Source organism: Peromyscus leucopus, chromosome X (assembly GCF_004664715.2).
Source record: "Peromyscus leucopus breed LL Stock chromosome X, UCI_PerLeu_2.1, whole genome shotgun sequence".
Taxonomy (NCBI): Eukaryota; Metazoa; Chordata; class Mammalia; order Rodentia; family Cricetidae; genus Peromyscus; species Peromyscus leucopus.
The window spans coordinates 36,537,137-36,557,247 of record NC_051083.1 but is presented as its reverse complement, the minus strand read 5'-3'; the positions used below and the strand labels follow the sequence as shown (position 1 = coordinate 36,557,247).

General features: G+C 38.7%; 1 protein-coding gene across 1 annotated transcript in view; it reads right to left on the bottom strand.

Moving 5' to 3' along the window:
• The window catches only part of Phex (phosphate regulating endopeptidase homolog X-linked), a 192,072-nt gene that overhangs the window by 27,250 nt on the left and 144,711 nt on the right, over positions 1-20,111 (bottom strand). The gene's annotated exons all lie outside the window — the stretch shown is intronic.

The window sequence follows — 20,111 nt, the reverse complement described above, 5'->3', positions numbered from 1 at the left end:
TGATTTTTTAAGAAGTATGGTAGGAGAGTAAGTTGTTACAAGCATTTTTTTTTTTTTTTGGTTTTTCGAGACAGGGTTTCTCTGTGTGGCTTTGCGCCTTTCCTGGAGCTCACTTGGTAGCCCAGGCTGGCCTCGAACTCACAGAGATCCACCTGGCTCTGCCTCCCGAGTGCTGGGATTAAAGGCGTGCGCCACCAACGCCCGGCTTATTACAAGCATTTTTTAAAGGACTAAATATCTTTTTGATGTTTTGAGAACTCTAAGAGATAATAAACTAAGTAGAAACATGACATAAGGTACAGTGCATGAAATTTCTGTGTAATATATGTAATGGATAGATATATGCACACATGTATGCTTTCAATTCTACTCTAACAGACTGTGTTCTATTATATAAAAGAAAAGACAATTTTCTTCCAACACAACAGACACAGTGGGGAAATTCTGTGACAAAGCTCCAGTTTGCATTTTTGCTTATGCACACCTCCATCCATGAGCAAAGCAGAAACCACCTGTACTCAGCCACATAGGAGTACACAAGGTGCTCCTATCCATACCCATCACATTTTGTGCTTTACAAGTCAAACCTTTCAGCTTCAGATAATTCTCCTCCTCCCACTACACAGTAACTTCTAAGAGGCAGCTCCCCAAACACCAAATGCAAACACCAGTTACTTCCAAGAGAAAGTGACATTTTTATTATAGAATTTGTATATTTGTCCATTTAACACATAAAAACTATGCTATCTTTTGATTAGACACCCACTGATTGTTTGAAATGTGTCACTGATAAGTTTTTTTCATATTTATTTTTATTTTTAGTCATGTGTGTGGCGGGGTAGGTATGTTCATATGTGCTCGAGTGCCCTTAGAGGCCAGAGACATTGGTTTTGCCTGGAGCTGGAGTTTCAGGTAGTTGTTGAGCAACTCAATGTGGATGCTGTCAACTGAACTTGGGTCTTCTACAAGAGCAAGATGTCCTCTTAACCACTTAGCCATCTCTCCAGCCCCAAATCATAAATTGTTGATTGTTGTATGTCCCATCCTCACTTCCCTGTAATTTTGTATAGTGCAGTAGTGTTTACAAATGCACGTCATGGTATAGCCGGGATGGACTCACATATGGCAGTTGGTCTCAACTGTTATCACGTAGAAGAATCAGATCTTGTTTAACTACAGTTTGCTAAGCATCACTTTCTGGGTCTCTCTAGTTATTAGTTAGTTTGGAATAGGGCTTCAAATGTCATCTCCAACACTGTGTCGTAGTCTAGGCACTACACTTTGAGAACCACTGCCCAAGTGCTTGTCCAAGCACATTCTGGAGTTCACTGCCATACTTTGTATATTTAAGACCATAATAAAGACTGCTATGTAGCAAATGAAAAAGAAAAAGGCCAGTCTTAAAATTTTAGCATGGAAAAATATCCATAAGCTGCTGTTGGAATAAAACCAGGTATAGACATAAATATATAAATAGTATTTTAATGGCTATCCTGTTGATATATATATATATATTATATATATATATATATATATATATATTCAAAGTGTCTGTCAAATGCAAATTGATTGTAGTAATCATCTTTTGGAGAAAATTGGGATTCTAGGTGAACATGAATGGTTTATATTTTGATTAATTGAAGTTAATCAACTTTTGTCATCAAAAGTTAGCTGTTTTAGAATTGTGTGTTTAACCAAAAGTTCTTCTAAAAGCTATCCAAACACAGTTAGCTAAAATTACATAGTGTTGTTTTGTTCTTGTACTGTTAACACTAACAAATTCTATTGCTATTTCCAGCAAAAATAAGGCTTGTAGTTACAGAATTTCAATGATTCCAACTGTAACAGAATAAAATATTGGCACCTCTATGCTATAATCACCTCATTGTTTATTGTAATAATTTCTCTTTCTCTAATTTGCACCTGGGAAAGCCACAGGGACCTGTTTCTAGTTTTCCACCCAGGTCAACATTTCATTTTGACTGAGTGTTCTCATTCTAACTTTCCTATCAGTGAATACTGACTAACTTCATTGGAGCTCAGCCAAATGCTGACCATAAAATGCAAACTGCTCCTGTTGCTACCATCACTGCCAAAGAACTGCTCGCATTTAGTGGATGATAAGCGCAAATTCAACTATCTGACTTTTTTTTGGACGGGGGGCTTTGAGACAGGGTTTCTCTTTCTAGCTTTGAGCCTTTCCTGGAATTCACTCTGGCCAGGCTGGCCTTGAACTCACAGAGATCCACCTGGCTCTGCCTCCCAAGTGCTGGGATTGAAGGTGTGCACCACCACCGCCCGGCCACAACTATCTGACTTCTACAGTCATCAAATCATGGCCTGAATGTAGCTACAGTTTTTCAGGAGAAATTAAATGTCTCAATGTTTCAGAGCTTCAGTATCTATTTTTTTTATTGTAAAATCACACTAATTCGAGTTTTCTAAGTATACACACATATAAAGAAAAAAATAAAATTAATCAATCATCCCATCACTCAGACATTAAGAAAGCAAATGAATATACTCAGGACTAACAAATTCACACTGTATAGAGATATGCCAAACAGGAATGATTTTCCCTCATCTCCACCCATTTCTGCCCAACCTTGACCTATCTTTCTCCCACTATCTGCAGACCTTATTTCAGGTATTTGTTCAAATATCATCTTGCCCCCTGGGGTTATCTTCTATGATTTCTTCTTTGTAATTCCCTATAATTCTCAGCTGCTCTCCATTTTAATAGATAACCAATCTTGTCAGGGAATTGCAAGTTCTATAATAAAAGGGTTTTTTGATTCTTTTGTTTTTTAAGATTATGACATAATTACACCATTTCTTCCTTCCTTTCCCCTCTTCAAACCTTCTCATATACCCTCATTGTGCTTTTTCAAATTCATGGCCCAATAGGGGAATGCTTCATCTTGTTCAGCTTTGCTATGTTTCATTGCAATACCCGCAGAGCTAGAGCACTTGGCAAGTATCTGTCTGCCGAGTGAACGGGATCTGTACCTTATGACCCTCAAAAAGGTGACGGAGCTTAAAGCATTACCTGTAGTTATGATTATATTTTGTGACCAAAAATCTAATAGTACATGATGTATTTAAGTTCTACCAGTACATTACTTCTTGAATCTTCCATCCTCGGTGCCAGGTCTGGAATACGCTCCATTATTCAAGTTTGCCTTTCATTTTCTTTCTAGATGAGAGTTGGGCTGGCTCTTGCTATGCTTTGAAGCCAACGCATAGTCCATCAAAACGTAGTATGAAGGCTCGGTAGAAGGCTCAGCGGATAAAATGCTTTCCATGAAGACTTAAGTTGGGCATCCCCAGCACCCATGTAAAATGCAAGGTGTGATAACATGTGCCTGTCATCCCAGTGCAGTAAGGCAGAAACAAGAGGATCTCTAGGACTCTATGGCCAGCCAGTCTAGCCAATCATTGAGAGACACTGTTTTGTCTCTCAAGGGGGAAAACAATCAGTGAAGACACTAGACATCAACCTAGCCACAGGGGCTGGAGAGATGGCTCAGCCGTTAAAAGCACTAGTTGTTCTTCCAGAGGTCCAAGTTAAATTCCCAGCAACACAAGGTGGCTTACAACCATTTGTAATGAGATCTGGCGCCCTCTTCTGGCATGTAGGCAGAACACTGCCTACATAATACATAATAGATAAACAAATTTTTAAAAAAATTTAAAAAGTAATCCTAAAAAAAAAACTTAGCCACAACATCCAAAAATGAACACACATGTGAACATGAACACAATATGCAAATATAAACAAACTGAGAAGTCCTGCCTACTTTTAAGTAATTTCTACCACACTGTTTCCCCTGGGTCCTCCATATCTTCCCACCAAAGGATTAAAATGAAGTATACTGCCCTTTCTAATGTTTGTGGCACACATTGAAGAGGGAAAATTAGACAAAACCAGACAAAAACTCTTGACCTGTGAGTAATGACCTATACTAATATCTTTTCTCTATACTCTTTGTTGTTTCCCTTTAACTACATAACCTTAAGAGTACAATTTAAGGTAATCATCATATAGCAAATATTCTGGAAACACTGGTCTCCAAAGGTTTCTCTTATTCAGAAGTTTTACTTTTGCATATTGATTCAAATGCAATTGCTTTTTAAGACATCCTTGAGTAGAACTCACACATCTTTTCTTTTTGTTTCTGTATTTAATCATACTTGTCAAAAATAGAGGAGGCCTCAGACTTCCATTGCCAGTGTTCAAAGCCCAGCACACTCAACCCCTTCTTCCCTTCTTCCTGTCAAATTTACCAAAATTTATTAACACAAAGCAAGATGCCTCAAGCTTATCTAAATCTAAAACCATTTTACTCAGTATCCCTACTGACTCTGGTGAAAGGATTAGCATTATTAAATTATTTAGTTAGGATTCTTCCAGATACCTCTAAGGTAGAAATAGCACTGGCAGATGCAAAGTTCGGTCCCCCACAAAAGGGAATAGGGAAAATTCAAAAGGAGAGTCCAAATGAGCTTCAGAATATGTAGACTGGAGTACAATGTCAGGCACTGAATGAAATGTTTGCATACATGCTGTAACTGCTTTCTATAGAGATACACTTGCAGTTCTCCAATGATTAGGTATATGAGTCTTTGAGTTCTTATCAAAATGTGGTTGTCAGTAATATTTGTTGTTAAAGGACTGATGATGTCCATATGATGTTCTATTGCATTATTACTTTTTCAATTAATAGGATATTTGGGTTTTGCATGGAGTTGTTGATGAATTAATAAGGCTTTGATCTAGTGCATATTATGACAGTTATTTTTAAAAGGCTTAGGTGCTAGTCTCATATGACAAGATGAATGCATATAGAAATCCACACTTTAAAGTTATTGCTTATCTATCATCAGTGAGTAAGTCATGCTTCGTGTTCAGTTTTATTTGTAGTTGAATTTTCCTTATACATTTAGTTATTTCATTTGTCCTGTGAAATAGCTTCTAGCTCTATAACTCACTAAGTGAATATAGCTCATGATCTTAAATTCAGAATTATCAGTATACTTAAATACATCATAAAAGCTATCACAAGCATTGGGTTTGGTCATGATGATGGAACTACTGGCCACTAATATTTACTGAGTCTCTGTGATAATCCAAGCCACATGAGTAAGTTCTGAATGTACAAACATCATACATCATCAAAGTACATACAGTATAGAAAATAAAAGTGAATGTTACTGAACAATCATATCTTTCAAGACCTAAAGAGAAAGGTGAACCTATTCTATCCTTTCTAAAGTACACGGAAAAGAAATACAGCATTCACAGAAGATGTGCAGAGGAATTTGGAGGAGGGGATTATTTATATAAGCATCTATAGTAATGAGTAGAAGACATGGCTGATAAAAATCAATTGACCTTTGAGGCAGGAAATGTTAGGAAACTTGTTCTCAAAATGTGGAATGCAAACCAACAACATCAGCATCCTCTGGGCACTTGTTAGAGGTGGAATCACTGAACCTCTACCCTAGATCTGCTGAATCAAAAACACTTGGAGTGGACTTCTGAGTTTCAACCAACCATTTGTCTTATTGAGCCCCACCAGTTTATATCAGAATAACTAATCTTAACCCCAACTGCAAATCAGAATTCTGACCAATGCGACTGACCAAATCTACTGAGGTACAATATCTATGATGTTGTCCACTTGTAACTTGGCCATGAAAACAGTAAAGAATTGATCATGTTTAAGGTAACTGATCCATAATTCAGCCCTCCTGGTTTATTCCTCTCACTCCACCTCTGATATCACACATTTGTGACATGGTATTTTTACTTGAACTTCCTTCAGACTATAGTTTCCAAGATTAACTTTTATATGACCTAAAAATATGATTGTACTAAAGGACCAATATACATTTAATTGTAAATGACTTGAAAAGTCCAGGATGAATGCTAAAAGAGAATGAGTATTATATCCTAGTCAGGATTACTTCTTGCTATTGGATAACCTAGATAGAATTCTTATAGAAATCGGGGGTGGGGGGAGTCGCATCAGTTGCGACATGAAAAACGCCACAATTACAAAGCACTTTTGGCTATGTCTTTTTTTTGTGTTATTATAAAAGGATTTCATTGTCATTACTGCTAAGATTAATAGTGGCTTTTTATTCAAGTTGGCATCTTGCAATAGTTTGGTGAATGCCAACCTTCCCATTTCCAGAAAGTATCACGTTCTAACAGCTGTGACTCCTGTCAAGCGATTCAGCAAGATGTCTTAGCCATCTGCTGGCTTCCTGCAGGTAACCTCCTGCCACCATATCTATCATCCTAGAGCGGACAAGCAGAAAGCAGATTCTGAAATCTGCCCCCCATCTTGCAGTCTTCTTTGATGACCATTCTATTCTATGTCTGCCATATCACCTTTATTCCACAACAAACACCATCTCTCCCCTTAACCAGAGTTAGCACCCATCGCCATTTGTCCAGGACTAAAGAAATGCTTGGAATACAGTAGTTTTCAGCATTAAAACTGGAATGGGCCCAGGCAAATGAGGAGAAATTAAAAGCACTGCTTTCACCCACTATGTCTGACCTATTTTGTATTGGCAGTATTTTTATGGCTCAATTGTTCTTGACATTTGGCATCTTTCAAAGTCATTTGGTTATTAAAATCTTACTAAGATCCAAGGTGCTGGAACAAACCACCAGATTTTATTATTTAGTTAAAGGGTCCAAACAATGTCCACTTGTCACAAGTAGTGGTGATGTTGCTGGTCCCCACTAAACACACTTTGAGTAGTCCAACTTTCTGAAACAGAGAAAATACTAATCCCTGCCTCTGCCCCATATGAAGCTCTACCTGGTCCTTTCATATAAACAAATGCTGCCTTAGGCAGGAAACAATGAAACTAGCATCAATGATGCTCAGCCTAGTCCTGGGAATATATTAGGTAAATATATGTTAATGAATGACTGTGTGTCCCACTAAAGCCATATCTGTTTATTTGATGATTTCATCAATGAAGATATGACTATAATTCCCCCATATAAGTTATACCAAAACAAAGCAAAAACTCAGAGTTTCTTTGTTCGTCTCTTCCAATATCATCCTTTAAGATGCAAACTCATCAATACGTATGTCTGTTGATGGTAAAGGCATAAAGTGAAAAAAGAATACAGGGCTGGGGATATAGCTTAGTGTTAGTGGTCTTCCTTGGCTGTATGAGGCCCTAGATTGAAGCTGCAGCATTGCAAAACAAACACACCTCTTTGGTGGTTAAGATTCTGTTTTCAATTCTATAACCTTCTTTAGGGTACATTCCTAGAAGTAGAAGAGTTGCTGTGTTAAATGATATTTAAGTTGCATCCTACAAAAGTTAAAGACAATTGACTTTTTAAAGAGAGGACATATGAGATTGGGAACATCAAGACAGATTAGTGAGACTGATCCTAACTTCCTGTCTACCATTGTCCACCTTCTAACTCACAGTCAAGTAGCTCTCAGCCCTCAGCCAGTGCCCCTGCTCACCCCTTCACTCAAATCAGATTGACCCTAACAATCACTCCATACTTTCCATTACCAACCCTGAAGCAAGGCTGCCCAGTCCACTACAACAAAAACAGCATTCACAAAGACCTCACAGACGGCAGACTGAGGCCCTGAAGCCGCTTAGTCTCACCCAGTAATGGGCTTCTAGGAGACTGTGAGCTTAGCAATGGAGGATACTTTTGTTTACTCGTGAGGACTTCACAGAACATTGTTCTTAGTTGTCATCTCCCGGGTCAGGCCTCTAAGACAGAGATAATCTTAAAACACTTACAGCAGGTGCTTGTTAAGCATACCATCTGTCAATTTTGCAAACTGTTGCAAGTTTGTTCATGACTTAACTTCATCTGTCTCAACAAACTTTCTAAATCTTACTGTAAATTTTCGTGAAATGATCACCTTCTGGGGAACACACTTTAGTATTCCTTATAAGGCATTTTATGGCATCTGTCTGTCAAATAATCTACCTTCAATCCACCTTATTCTAAGGGGACAAGATAATAGTGGACTTAAAAAGGAGCTTTCAGTGTGCTCTATGCTTAGAGGTGGCAAGAGCAAAGTGCATTCATTGTCCCAACCCTTCAATGGGCATGGAATCAATAGGACATGGACTTCATCTAACCTTCTGAAACGCAACTACCTTCTGGCTGACTTCACATCCTATAGTCTTGCCTTATCAAAAGAGAAAGAAGCCCTCACTAGTGGAATTTGTGAAAGCATACATAATGATTATTTGAAGATATCTTGGTATACATTCACATGTGTAGCTCATATACTTCTCACATTTCTTACCCAGCGTTAAACAGTACAGTGTAAAGATTAAAAGAATACAATCAATAAATTGGGCTACACTCCCTTACCTGCTGTGATGCTTAATCTTGACTATCAACTTTATTGGATCTGGAATCAACTAAGAGACATACTTCTGTATAGATAAGCTATTCACTACTTTGGATTCAGTGAGGAGGGAGAAGACCCTCCCACAGAGTGGGTAGCGCTCTCCAGCAGCAGTGCAGTTTAAGATGGTCCAAAGGAAAAGATGTTGCTTTTTACCTGTCCAGCTTCATTCCTTGCTGGTGAGAGCACCCACTTCTTTGTTGTTGCTACCAACCTTTGCTAACATCAAAGCCAAGCTTCTTCAGCCTTCCAACATGAACGGAAGACCAGCAACTCTCTAGGAACCCTCCAGGATTTCAGTGCCATATTGAGATCACTGAAGCATCTAGCCTCATGAACTGAGCAGTTACTGGGTCAGTTATCCTGACTAATACACCTGCAGTTCACTAGTGCTGCAGTCTTTAGTAAGGTATTTCACCCCTCTGACCTCCAGTTTCCTCTTCTTTAGCATAGTTTATGTAGCTATTGCAAAGATTAGATATAATAGACATTATATAAGTAGTAGGCACATTAATAGTTTCCCAGCATAGAAGAGTGCACAGTGCAATCACTGTAGCCACTTGATATGAGGAATGGAAGTGGTTGAAAATGGTATTATGTATTATCTATCATTTTTCAGTTACTAGAGAACGCTCTCATGAGATTAAACTTGCCCATTCCATAACTCCCTCTTAGCAAGGTCAGTGCCCAAGGTTAAGTCCTTTCCATCTTTTTCTAGGGCCATGTTCAAAACTCCTAGCTTGTTCAGGTAGCCTGCCTTTTCCCTCTTTAAAGGGGAGCTATTATCTTTAAGACTAAAACTAAGAAAATTGATTTTATTTTTGTTTAACTTCCTAAAGAAAAGTACACCAATTCCCCTTTCTTCAACATGATCTGTAAGTCCATTATCAACTTCTTCCACAAATTAGATTATGACCTTTGCTTTCTAAAGCACCCAGGCAGCCTCTGCTCCAGCATATGTGAGTATTCTCATAGTCCATTCCTGCACCTTTTACAGCGCAGCATGTTCCCCCTACAGTTGTCACTCCCTCCTACATGCCATATCATTTCTTCTCTGCCCAGAGAACTTTACTTTCCTTCAAAAGTCTTTTCAATCATCGTTTTCACCAATAATCCAATCATGGCTCACCAAGATTAAATTACTCCTCTGCAGTGGCTCCCAGAATGCATTGAAGAAGTCACTATGATGGCCTCTAAAGGACTAGGTAGCAAGTCTCTCACCCAACTTATCAGAAGCAAGCATTAGTATCTTGCTATGATTTATCTACTACGAGTCAAATTTTCTTCTAAGCATTTAATATATATTATTTCATATTCACAATTCCATAGGATAATTATATCCTCTCAGTTTTATAAAAAAATTAAACTATGGATTAAAGATGTTGAGAAACTTGGCCAAGACTGCAAGTTACTAGTGACAAAGTCAAGATTAAAAATCAAACTGTCCCACTTAAGAACATACAGTATCAACTACCACTATCATATAGTGCCCGGAAATGTTATAATTCTATATATAACAAATCATATCCAAATATATTTTCTTAAAACCATAAACACTATCTCACAGTTTCTCTGAGCCAGGAATTCAGAAACAGCTTTTGGGGGGATGTTCTGTCTTAAGGTCTCTTGGGAGACCACAGTCAAAATGTTTGACTTGGTTGTACTCACCTGAATTCTTGGACTGAAGGATCAGCATGGTGTTAGAAATGGACAAAAGGCCTATGGAGACTCACCTGTGGGCCTCTCCCCAAACTGCTTGAGTACCCTCATGATGTGGTGATTGGCTTCTCCCAGAGTGATAATCCAAGAGAGCAAGGGACAAGTCACAATGTCTTTTATGTCCCAACGTCAGAACTCAGACCCTATTATATATATAAAATCCCATTGGGTACAAAGCTAAGCTTTAACTTACTATGGGAAGGGGCTTCAGAGAGCTGTGGATACTGAGAAATGAAGATTATTCCAATTTCCTAAAATGTTAAGTGGAAACATACTCTAGATCAGGGCTTCTTAGGCTTTTCTACTCACAGCCCCTCTGCCACCAAGAAATTTTTATTTGACTTTTAGCATATGTATATGTGTATATATCTCTGTATATAAAATAGGTATTTCCTGAAAATAAATGATAAAGAAATTTATTATAATACAACTCTTTGGTATATACATATTTTACCATGTTTTAAAGATGAAAAATCTGCAGGTTAATGAGATGGATATTTTTATTTATTTTGACATAAGTGAATCTTGGGTGAATATTTAATGCTGTGGGATATAAAATAATCATCAGCATTTTCAGAGTTTTCCATTGTTTTTAAAGATTTATTTATTTTATGTGTATGTTTATGCACCATATGCATGCAGGTGCCTATGGAGGACTGAAGAGGCTTGGATACCATGCAATTGGAGTTAAAATACTTAACAGAAAAATCAAGTGCTTGTGAGCCACCAGATTTGAATGTTGAGAAGTGAACCTGGGTCCTCTGCAAGTGCACCAAGTACTTTTAACTGCTGAGCCATCTCTCCAGTCCCAATACACATACAGATTGTGTGTGTGTGTGTGTGTGTGTGTGTGTGTGTGTGTGTGTGTGTGTATTCATCAGTGCTGAGACCGCCACTTTGTATAAATATATATCACAAATTATTGGATTATATTCAGGGCCATTTAAAAAAATTGTTAGAAATTCTACCTTAATCCTAAGCCAAATTTCATTTGCTGATTTTCTACTCAAGTGACTCATTCACATAGAACTGGGTGTATTGCATGCATGTATTTATGTGTGTGTGTGCACATGTGTTGAAGCACATGTGGAAGCCAGAGTTTGACATTGGAGGTCTTCATGGATTGCTCTCCACTTTATTTTTTGAAACTGATTTTCTCACTGAACCTGGGGCTCATCAAGTAGTCTAGGCTAGCTGGAAAGTTAAGATTTAGGGGGTCTATCCATTTCCATCAACCATCCCATAAGTGGGATTATAGACATGTGTCACCATGCCCAAGTTTTACATGGGTATTAGAGATATAAAATGAGGTCCTAATGCTTGCAGAGGAGGCACTTTTCTGATTGCCCCATCTTTCCAACCACTCAAAGAGCAATTTTTAAAATCTTCGGGTAGTAGCCAGACACATTATCCACTGCATCACTGGCTCAGTGCTTCAAGGAGCAGAGTTTTAAATCAGACTTATAGAACACAGAACAATCCAAAGATATACTAACTTGATATATGCTGAAAAATGCCAACAGAAAAATAGTAAAAAAATGTTTTCTTTTCATAATTAAACTGTTCTGTTCTGTAATAGCAATGCATCATAGGCAAGAGCTATCAAAAATATCTTGGGCTTATTATACATTTGATTTGGAATTAATTTTCTGTCAATGTTCAGAAATACACTATTCCATGGTCTTTCAACATGTTCAAATATACAAGCAAGTGATAAGTTGTGTTCTAGATAATGAGATATTGGTATTAATCACTGATGTGTCTCTAATAGCTCCAAAATTATGGAACACTGTTCCAAAATTCTAGATGTTTCCTCATGTCTCCAAATGGAGCGTCAACTGGATTCAAATTCCATTAAATCCCAGTAGAAGCCATAGGTGAATATCTAACTTAGCTTCCATTCTATGGTTTTAGGCTGATGCAACAAAGAGTGAAGAAATACTCATAGTTTGAAATAGTTATGTCCTTAACAGGAAACCAAGCCTATGTTTGATTTCAGGATTAACTCTATGGTTTGGCATCAGGATAAACCCAGCCTCCAGACAAAGGCTTATTATCTTTTTTAGCACAATATCTGTAATTAAACTAGGGCAACCAAATCTCTTAGATATAACAGCAAAGATAATAAATTTGTTGGGTTTAGCTCTCAGGCTATGCTCGTCTGCAAGCCAAGATTGTATTTGCTTAAAATAATTGTTTAATATGATGTCAGTTATACAAATATAAAAACAAAATACTGGAATGAAGCATATTACAAATTCACAGTGACATGAACACATATGACAAACTTTATTCCAAAGACCAATCTGTATTACTAGAAATAAAAATTGGATATGAGCTTCTCATTCTTCCAGCCACTACTATCACCTGACTAGATCCAAAGAACCATAGAAGCAGGGTCAGATTTGCTTTGGTAGCTCCTAGGAGGCAATCCTCTCATAGACTTTACTACAACTAGAGCCCATGGGTTGATCCAGTCTCCTATCTGTTCCATAAATAAAGTCTGACTGAAGCCCATCCATGCTCACTTGGCTTATGGATTATCTGTAACTACAGTTGGAGAGTTCAAAAGTTGAAGCTGTGTGGCAAATCTGAAAAATCTGTGGTCTGGAAATTTACAGAAAATGTTTTCCTGATGTGTACCTCTGAAGACTTGGCCCTAGGCAACCTATTAGAAGGCTAAGATATCTATGTCTACTATATGATAACTCAAAAAAGGGAAATGCATTGCTATTTACATTAAGGCATTTGCTTACACAGAGTAAAGGCAAAATATTTTGTGTATGGTGCTGGGAATGGAACTCAGAGCCTCACATATGCTAGGGAGTAAGCACCTTGACACTGAGCTACATTCACAGCCCAGACAAGACACAAGCAGTAACATATATCCCCCATAAAATGCTCAGATTAAGACAAAGACTATTTACCACACTTTCTCTCAGTCAATACCCCCAATAAAGGTTGCTACTCTTTTAACTTCTATCATACAGGTGAATTCTCCTCTCCTGACTTGTATACACATGAAGTAAAATAGTACCTTGTACCTTGCTTCTTTAATTCATCATTATGACAGTAACAAACACATAGCACACATATCACAGCATTTTCTTTTCCACTGCCATATAAGTAACATTCAGTTGCACAACTAAAGTACAATGCATTAACCTATTCTTCTGTTAGTGAACATGAGGGTCTATCCAAGGGCTGCCTGACATACCAGTTTGAGAAATACAAGTTTTGACGTTGGCCATGTGTTGGCAGTTTACAAATCTATTTTCTGAAACACTCCTGAACACTCTATGGGTTGTCCATCATGCAGCAAACAGGATAGTAAAGGCCAGAAAGGCTAGCTCCATCATGCCACATAATTATAGCCATGGCACTCAAGCTCTTCTACTGAGGCTTTTACTTTGTCCTTTTAAAAAGCGGGATGATAAGTTTTGCAGTTGTCAAAGTTAGGAAAGCACAGGCTGAGGTGCTAATGATCTCACTTCCTTGTTCTCCTCTTTAACTAAACTACCAATTTAAATGTAATTAAGACTGGTGACAGCTCTTTACTACAATGCCCAATACAACAGATTTAAATCACTAAGACTTCACACTACACTCTATGTCTTAAGACATGGATACTTAGCTTGACAAGGGCTGGAAATAAGATTTAACTGCTCTGCAAAAATAACTGAACATCAAAAGATGGCCCCAACCTCAAAGCATGGATTGGGGAAGAATAACAAGTCTATAGGTTTTTCTATTTTCTACTCAAGTCTTTACTGCATGTAGCAGCAGACTTAGTGGCATAAATCAGAAAATGATAATGAGGCATGAAGGAAAATCTCATAAATCACGTTACTAAGTATAGTTACATTGTAGATGTGGAACCCAATTAAACAGATGGCCACATGCTGTCAGAATTAGCCCCTAATCAATAAAGATGTTCATTTTAGAAAATCACCTCAATTTTTCACTTCTTCAGTGAAGCACAGAGGAGGCAGTTGGGAGGGGCTGGGGGAGTCCCAGGAAAGCCAGTGGGAAAATGTGTAAGAAGAAATTCCACCTGTCTTAATTTGTAGTCCAGAAAATCAGAAATGAAAGAGGGTGGGGGAAGTAACCCAAAGGATTCCTTGTCATCTTGCCTGGTAATGTAATTTACAATGAGAGCAGGCACTGGTCATTAGGAAAATAGAAACAGCTTGAATCTCTTAATTAAAATACTGCTTCAAATTGTTCATTTTAAAACCCCTCTGCCCATGAGCTTTCTGGAACCCATTGGGTTACCCTGAAATGGCTACTTCCTCAAGAAACTTCTGATGGGGTCAGTCCTTCCCAGCCAAGACGAAGGCATAGCAGTGGGAAACCCTGGAGACAGAACTATTATTAGATGCACTACATTCCCCAAAGGAACAGTGAGCCTTTAGTGACATTTGAGAGAAATGGAAACACCAATGAAGAGACAATCTCATCACCCTTTTCTTGCATAAAAGCTGACCTATTACAGTCACTAGACTGGTAACAATTAAGTCTGCAAATACCAAGAGTTGATGAAAGTGGGGAACAAAAGGAATACTGTTGGAATTTAGAACACCCACTTTAAAAGCATCTGGCAATATCTGGCTGAGAACTTGCAGACTCTCCCTGCAAGGAGTTCTACCCCAAGAAATATCACCCTGACTGACTTCATAAGACAATGCACAAGAATATCAGAGAATCACCAATTCTAAGAGTGAATATCTGCAAGGGTAGAGGATAGAGACGTGCTCAGCAGCAGAAAAGATAATCTGAGTGTACATATGGTCAGAAAATTGAATATTATACAACAATGTATGGGGAAATGGGAAAAGCTACTGCCACAAACTCCATACATATGCATTAAAGAGAATGGGGCTAGTGAGAAGGCTCAGTGGTTAAGAGCACTGGCTGCTCTTCCAGAAGATCCAGGTTAGACTCCCAGCACCCAAATGGCAGCTAACAACTATCTGTAACTCTAATACTAGAGGATCTGATGCCCTTTTCTGGCCTTTGCAGATGCCAGCCAAACATATGGGGCACAGACCCACATGCAGTCAAACACCTATTTAATATACTGACTGAAAAACCACAACTTCTGAAAATTGTCTATCGTATGATAAATTTTTATCATGTTGAAAACAGTATCATTTGGGGATACCTACATAAATTGTTAACATTTTAGTTTTTAGACGATAAACATGGCCCAGAACAGTGGTATATGCTTTTATCCCAGTACTGAGTCCTAAGATGTCATCATGGAGAGGAGGACATAAGAAAAAAAAAATACAAAAAGAGTTTGACCTGGAGCAATCAGCTCTCCCCACAAGAGGTCACACGACCAACCTGAATTTGATGTCTTTCCTTTTCCTGAATGACTTTTACTACAAACAGCAAGTTCCAAGGCAGCCCAAGTTACATGGTGAGACCCGCCTCCCAAGGAAAATAAACATAAAAAGCAGCCGGGCGGTAGTGGCGCACACCTTTAATCCCAGCACTCGGGAGGCAGAGGCAGGCGGATCTCTGTGAGTTCGAGGCCAGCCTGGACTACCAAGTGAGTCCCAGGAAAGGCGCAAAGCTACACAGAGAAACCCTGTCTCAAAAAAAAAAAAACCAAAAAAAAAAAAAAAAAACCATAAAAAGCAACATGTTGGTTAGCTCTGTGGTGATGAAGACAGTAGTTCAGGAGGGCAGACTGGCAGCTTGGATGACACTGGTAAGGTCTCATCTCTTCCCAGAGTAGCCCTTTAACTGGCACATAATGATTTTCCATCCTTCTAGACACTTTCTAACTTAAGATGGGCCAGCACGCTACACAGATTTGTTTGAATGCCACAACTATTTCATAATAAAAGATGTCCTGTTAAACTTTAATGTCACTTCAGAACCCCGAAGACAGACTTGGAGGAAGTCCTTTGACCTCACTGTCCCTCTTTCCAATGTGGCCACATTAAATAAGTCTTTCTCTGCTTACCACTAGTAATCTGGCTCTTTTAGTTGACTTATTGTGGATTAGTGGCTGAATCTGGCTTAGGGAACAGGCTGTGAAACCCCAAGTTCATTGATAACATGGTAATCACAAAGGGACAAAAGATACATTTGGGGGTGTCTGCCGCCCACAGCAAGCTGACCCCAAAAGGAGAGGAAAGAAGAAAGATCCCAGCCATGGCTGGAGTCATTTTACTCTGAGGACATTTTCCCATCTTTCCACTTCAGCGGGCATCAGCTGTCCTTTACTTCTACTTGGTCAAGCAGAAAAATGAGTATTTGGACATTGTTTTAGATTCTCAAAGAAGTTTCACCCTTGTAGCTATGAGGAAGGTGGGAGGAGAGAGAGAGGGAGAGAGAGAGAGAGAGAGAGAGAGAGAGAGAGAGAGAGAGAGAGAGAGAGAGAGAGAGAGAGAGAACAGCTGAAGTACAGCTCTGAAAAAGGAACTTAAAGAACATATTTGAGATGCTTGGACATTATTACATTATTAACAGGTCATTCAGAATAGACTTCAGGATTCTTCCAGAGCTGTTCTGCCAGATGAACAACATTTATCCTTTAAGCTCAACTCACTTTTCTGAAGTCTTCCTGAGCAGGATGGCCTAGTTTGTTCCCCTCGAAGACATGACACCTGTGCCACCCGTGCCTCTGCTTTCCCAATCATATCAAGAGACCAGAACCCTCCAAACTGATATAGAGATTACTTCAAAGTGAAAACATGAGCTTCAGAAAAAAAAAACTGTGCCCAAGCTTCCCTCGTCTGCTAATAAAAAGCAGGATACCACAAAAACACCTTTGGCAATATAACATTAAGGTTACACCAGAACAACCAGAAAAAATGATTGGGTCAATCAGCCACATCAGAAGCCCTTACTTCTCTGCCCCTTCTATAGTGGGCATACAAACTTTACCACAAACTCATCTGGGGACATGTGCTTGTGTAATACAACTTTCTTCTATTAAAATAAACAATCTGAATCAGTGAAATGGCTCAGTAGATAAAGGCGCTTGCCACCAAGCCTCATAACCTGAGTTCAAGCCCCACAACCCACAAGGTAGAAGGAGGGAACTGACTCCTGGAAGTTGTCCACTTACATCCGTACATATTCCATGGCATTGTGCCCCACATACACATAAATAAGAAATAGTAATAAACTAATAAAATGAATAATCTAATCAGCATTATATTGCTCAACAGATATTTTATAAATAATGCATTTTGATAAATGCTATAGATTTTAATTGTAATTGATATCTCAATATCTTAAGTCTCTGTGTAACATATGCAGCTTGGTACTCAACTTGGAACTTTGGACCTTAAGGAAGCAACAGTATTTTCAGCATAATGAATATTTACATACTAAGAAGTGACACTCAAAATATTTAACAACTTCTTTGGTTATATTAATTAATGTAGAAATCAAAAATTAACACCATCTGCTTGGTTTCCTTCTGTTCATAACGCTCAAGACAGTCCCACAAATTACCATTTCCAAAGGAGCCACAGGAGGGTGACAATAGCAGTAAGCATAATCCTCCAACTGCATCTCAGGCCAGAGTCCTATAAGGTCCAGGTCCAACTTGGATGACCTACGGGCTGACTGGCCATGGGATAAGCCTGATACCTCACTGAGAAGAGATCTTTGAGTCACTACCAAAATTAAATGGGGGCATGGACCATGCAGTTCATTTGAGGAAATTTCTAGGGGAAAAAGTGTCAATGCCCTGCGAGAAGTGTATGTGTCTCCTGTGTTTGAGGAACAGAAAGGAAGCCGGTGTGACTAGATAGAGAAAGAGATGGAAGTGGAGTTAGTAAAGGTAGAGAAACTACAAATGCTGGACTGGGAATGTAACTCAGTTAGCAGAATGCTTGCCTAGCATGCACTATGCTCTGGGTTCCAGCCCTAGGACCTCATAAGCTTTCTATGATAACATACATGCAACCACAGCATTTGGGAAGTAGAAGCAGAAGCATAAGAAGTTCAAGGTCAATCCTCAGCTACATAGGTAACTTGAGGCTAGCCTGGGATACATGAGACCTTATCAAGGAAAAAAAGTCAGGTTTCTAGGTCATTGAAAGTAATAATTCTTAAGCTCAGTAAGATAAGACGATTTGAAGACAGGGGTGACATAATATAACCAACCATGAACAGAACAGTCCAGAGGAGGTGAGAACAGAAGCAAGAAGGCCAGTGAGATGGCTCTTCTTATCATCCAGCTAGGAAACAGTGATCACAAGAGTAAGGATGGTAAATCTTATAAATTTCATCCTGTGTTCACCAATGTAGAAATGCTATTGAAACCACAATATTACATGTCATCACTAGAAGAGTGAGAAAAGATGGAGAATGGAGATGAAGATGTCATCATCATGGAGAGGTAGAGGACATAAGAAAAAAACAAAAAGAGTTTGACCTGGAGCAATCAGCTCTCCCCACAAGAGGTCACACGACCAACCTGAATTTGATGTCTTTCCTTTTCCTGAATGACTTTTACTACAAATGGATATGACTATAAACAACATATAGGATTATTCTATGTGATTTTCAACTTTATTAATGAGGTATCATACTCTGCATATTTTCTCAAGTTACTGATTTGCTGTACAACCTAATTAGTGAGATTCATCTGTTAACAGGTGTCATAGCAGGCCATTTAACTTTCACTGTTGTATGCTATTCCTTTGCATGAATGTACTACATGGGTTTATTTCTGTGCACAAGGACACATAAGCTATTTCCCTTTCCTATTACCATCAATGACCCTGCCTCAAACATTCTCACATGGGCTTTCTTTTGCCTTGCTTTGTGTTCTATGGGGAAGGTTTCTCAAACATTATCATTCAGTAGAAACAATTACAATTTAGAAATTTTACTAAAACTAGATTCTGAGCCTCACATCCTAAGTTTTTGTATAAGCTAGAGTCTGAGAAGTTGCATTTCTGACAAGTTCCCCTGAGGTGTTTTTGTTCATGGTCCAAAAATGACACTAAGAATCAAAATACTGGAATAGATCAGGCATGCAGATGATGGTCACAGATGTGCAAGCACCTCTCTGGCTTTTTTACACATTGTCAACTTGCCTTGCAATGTGGGTGGCCTAATTTATGTTTCCATCGGTGGCAGGATCTTTAATACCAATTCTGGATGCTGTCAGATTTTTAATTTTGGCCATAATGAACTTTAATAACTTTAAAAATGAATCATATAATTTGTTCTAGTTTTAGTTGCAATGCTGTGATAAGACACTCCTGCCAAAAGCAACTTTTGGGGGAAGGGGGCATGTTTGGTTTCCAATTCCAGACCCAGGCCATGATCCATCATTGAGGGAAAGCAAGACAGGAATTTGAAGGTAGGTCTGCTTGCATTCCACACAGGATGACCTCTGAAGTACAAAAGAAACCACACAAGGTTCTGCTTGCTAGCTGACTTGAAGGAAGGCTTACTAGCAGGCTTGAAGACTGCTTACTTTCTTATGGTGTTCAGGACCTCCTGCCTAGCAATGGTGCTTCCCACAGAGGGATGCCACACACACACATGTACAAATATGTGTGTGTGTGTGTGTGTGTGTGTGTGTGTGTGTGTGTGTGTGTGTTCATAATCAAGGCAATCACCTGCAGGCCAATCTGATCTAGTCAATTCCTCAACAGAGGCTATCATCTCAGAGGACTCTAAGTTCTGTCAAATTGTCACTTAGAGCTAACCAGGACAGCATATCCAACATACCCAACAGAATAAAACACCCTAAAGACAGTACATCCTAGAGTTAATCAGAATACACTCAAGCTTCTGTATTCCATAAAAATTGCTCCTAGTTAACTGCCATTTTCCCCATCAAAGCAAGGATGCTGTGGACAAGATCATCAAAACAGTTATGAAAGGAAAAAGAATGTGTTCCTTTTAATGAAAAACTTCACTGTGGTTCTGTTTATTATAGTTTGAAAAGCCAATGGTGATATAAAAATTTTATGGACTAAT